The following is a 4,218-nucleotide window of genomic DNA, read 5'->3' on the forward strand; positions in this document are numbered from 1 at the left end:
CTCACGGTGATCCTCCTACCTCTCCCTCCTGAGTGCTGGGATTAAAGGCATGTGCCACCATATCTGGAGACTATTTAAAAAAAAACATATTTTATTTATTTATTTGAAAGTAGAGAGAGAGAGTGAGTGAAAATGGGCACAACAGGGCTTCTTGCCACTGCAAACAAGCTCTAGATGCACTTATCACTTTGTGTATCTGGTTTTACATGGGTACTAGGGAACCAAACTCAGTTTGTAGGTATTTTCAGGCAAGTGCCTTAGCTGCTGAGCCATTTGTCTAGCCCAACAATGAGTATTTTTTAAAAATTTGTTGATTTTTTTGATGTAGGGTATTGTTCTAGCCCAAACTGACCTGGAATTCACTATTCAGTCTCAGGCTGGCCTCGAACTCATGGTGAAACTCCTACCTCTGCCTCCCAAGTGCTGAGATTAAAGGTGTACAACACTATGCATGGCAAGAGTGACTATTTTTTAAATAGTATTTTCTGCCTAGACACTGGTACACATGAAGAGTCCAATCATTTAGTGAAGGGAGTTAACAGTTGTTTATTGAATGCAGAGGCAATTTTGAGGGCTGTTTCTTTTTATTGTAAAATGCTCTTATTCCTTTAAATAATTTTTTTTAATTAATTAGTTTTGTATTTAGCAAATACAGCCAGTTTGGTACCATTATTAGGCTCATCCATGACCTAGCCCCTCCCCTTAGCCCCTCCTTGTTGAGGTATATGGGTCATGCATAGTGGAGTTAGCCCACAGTTATGGGTAAGATAAATGTCTCTGTATATCATGACCTAACATGTGGCTCTGACATTCTTTCCGCCCCTACTTCCACAAAATTTCCCTGAGCCATGTTGGGTTCATTTTTGGTATGCTTCAGTGATGAGGTGTTGGGGGCCTCTGGGTCTCTGGCTCTCTGATTTGGTAGGAGTTGATTTTTCTCTGTGTTGGTCTCCTTCACCCTTGTGCTGGTATGCAGTTCATCAGGAAAACAGCACCCTTGCTTGTTTTGCCAATTTTTCTTAGTTTCAGCCGGGGCCCTTTTGAGGTATGATGGGGTGGCCTACATCTATCTGAAAAAGAGAAGCAGATTCTCCCACAGAGTGTAAGTGAGCACCAGGACAAATAAGATAACCCTTATTTTTACTTTTTTTTAAATAGAGAATTTAATAGGTGTAGGCCATCTTGTGGCCCATGATTGATAGTAGCTTGATAATGGACAGTGGGCTTGTGTTTGGATATGGTTTTGACTTGTTTCCCAGCTCCAGCTATGGTTCCCGTACAACTGAGGGGATCAGTTAGCCAAATCAAGAGCAGTTGGTTCCCCACCATGGCTGTGTGCCACTATTGCACTTGTGTGGGCATCTCAACAGGTTATTTGCTGCTAAGTAGGTTAGACCATGAATTGCTTGGACAGATATTGGTCATTTTACCCCAGTCACCCATGTAGCACCTTCTGGCACTAGATACTCTGACTGTCTGGGGACTGACTCTCTTCCAGCTTCCAGCCATGCCGTTCCATTTTATGTGTCAGCTGCATATGGTATCTTCAGCGGTAAGGTCTTACCACTACCTTTTGGTGGGTTGTCAACTATTCTGACCTCTGACAGAAATCTGTCTTTCTTTTAGGAAACCTTGTAGGTCTCTCTGATCAAAAGCTCATTGTGGATGATAGCCACATGTTGGTACTGGGAGTTACAGGTCAGTGCCCACTAAGAAAAGGAGGAAAAAGATAAGTAATATACAAAAGGTAGAAAGAAGACAGAGAGAGAGAGAGAGAGAGAGAGAGAAGGAGAGGGAGAGATGATTAAGGTTAGTCTTCATCATAGCCTCTCCAGTGCCTTGTGGTTCAGGTGTTCCCTCTAAGGGCCTGGTGAAGGTTAGGCCATTTGGTCTGCCTTTTAGGAAGTAGAATTTTATGGTACCATTGCTGTTTGGGTCTAGATTTGTGTTCCCTACCCCTCCGTGGCCCTCCCCTCCCTCCCTACCCATCTTAATGTCTAGTCCATGAGATGCTTGCTGGGTATGTAAGGTATCTTGGGTAGATTCAGGTTAGGTGCTGTAGATGAGTGAGACGATGTGGCAATTTTTTATGTGATTGGTTAAGTTCACTGAGAATGATCTGTTCTAGGTTCAACCTTTTTTCTCAAATTTCATTGTGTCATTTTTTCTTACTGCTGAATAGAATTCCATTGTGTAGATATACCACACCTTAGTTATCCATTCTTCAAGTGATGGACATTTGGGTTGCTTCCAGCTCTTAGCTATTATGAATTGAGCTGCTACAAACATGGTTGAGAAAATCTCTCTGGCCTGTGTTTTGAAGTTTTTAGGGTAGATGCCCAGTAAGGGAATAACTGGGTTTGTTGGTATCTCTATAGTCTGCTTTTTCAGGAGACACCATATTGCTTTCCAAAGTGGTTGTACCATCCTACATTCCCACCAACAGTGGATGAGTGTTCCTACTTCTCCATATCCTTGCCAGTATTTATTTTCATTTGTTTTTTTTGATGTTTGCTAACCTTATTGGGGTAAGGTGGAATGTCAGAGTTGTTTTAATTTGCATTTCCCTGATGATTAGTGATGATGAACGTTTTCTTAAGTGTATGTTTGCTATTTCTATTTCTTCTTCTGTGAACTGCCTGTTCTGCTCTTTGCTCCATTTTGTGAGTGGGATGTTGGACTTCTTACCGTTTAGATTTTTGAGTTCTTTGTAGATTCTAGAGATTAGGCCTCTATCAGTTGTATAGTGCTTCTCCCTCAATGATGAACAACATATATGTTATTTTTTATGATTTCTCTTCTGGATGAGTATCACCTACTAATGGTAACCTCTGAAGGAGCTCAGACAACATTGCAGAAGATAACAGCTCAGTAAAATGTAAAGGAAAGACATTAATTACTTGGACCTCTTTAGTTGTCTTGGTCACTCATATGGAAGTTTACCAACGTAGAAAATTTCACTCGTATTTGTAGCTGTGGTCCCAAAATTCAGCCACTGGATTATTTGCTTTCACCACCTCTCTCTCTCTCTCTTGCGTTAGGATTTCCCCCTAGCTCAGTCTATCAAGCTGGCCTTGAACTCACAGCAATCCTCCTGAAATTTAACTCTCTTTTTTTCTCCAAAGGTTTATTTTGTTTATTTATTAGAGACAGAGAGAGAGAGAAAGAGAGAGAGAGAGAGAGAGAGAGAGAATGGGCATACCAGGGCCTCTAGCCACTGCAAAGGAATTTCAGCCACATGTGCCACCATCTGGCTTACATGGGACCTAGAGAAATGAACCTGGGTCCGTAGATTTCACACGCAGGTGTCTTAATTGCTAAGCTATCTTTTCAGACCTTAACTCTCTTTTTAATCATGGACTACAAATGCCTCTTTGTGCTCATCTTGCTGACAGAAAAGTTATTTCAGACATTTTATCAAGTATGGTAAAATGGTCTATTACACAATTCAGTGGGTAAAGTGCTTGGTCCGGATTTGAACCTAGAACTCACGCAATAAAGCAAACAAGGCCCCCGCCCCTGCCGGAAGTTGTCAGAGCGGCGGGGCGGAGGAGAGTGCTTGGGAGCCGGAGGCCGAGGCTGGAGTAGGGAAGTTTCTGCGCAGTGTTACACCGTCAATGTCTGAGCACTGGCGTGGGCGGACGCGAGGCTTCATCATGAGTGGCTTTTTCTCAAGTATTTTTTCCAGTCTCGTTGGAACCAGGGAAATGAGGATCTTAATTTTGGGATTAGCTGGTGCTGGAAAAACCACAATTTTGTACAGATTACAGGTTGGAGAAGTCGTGACTACTATTCCTACTATTGGATTCAACGTAGAGACAGTGACATACAAAAACCTTAAATTTCAAGTTTGGGACTTAGGAGGACAGACGAGTATCAGACCATACTGGAGATGTTGCTATTCAAACAACAGAAGCAGTCATTTATGTGGTGGACAGTTGTGACCGAGGTCGAATCGGCATTTCCAAATCAGAGTTAGTTGCCATGTTGGAGGAAGAAGAGCTGAGAAAAGCCATCCTAATGGTGTTTGCAAATAAACAGGACATGGAGCAGGCTATGACTCCCTCAGAAACAGCAAATGCTCTTGGTTTACTTGCCTTGAAGGACAGAAAATGGCAAATATTTTAAACATCTGCAACCAAAGGCACTGGCCTCGATGAGGCCATGGAATGGTTAGTTGAAATACTGAAAAGCAGACAGTAGTTTCAGCCCATCACT

At 42.3% G+C, this 4,218-nt stretch overlaps 1 pseudogene; it reads left to right on the top strand.

The window, feature by feature from the left end:
- Positions 1-3,656: 3,656 nt before the first annotated feature.
- Positions 3,657-4,218, top strand: LOC101606869 (annotated as a pseudogene).

Source organism: Jaculus jaculus, chromosome X (assembly GCF_020740685.1).
Source record: "Jaculus jaculus isolate mJacJac1 chromosome X, mJacJac1.mat.Y.cur, whole genome shotgun sequence".
Taxonomy (NCBI): Eukaryota; Metazoa; Chordata; class Mammalia; order Rodentia; family Dipodidae; genus Jaculus; species Jaculus jaculus.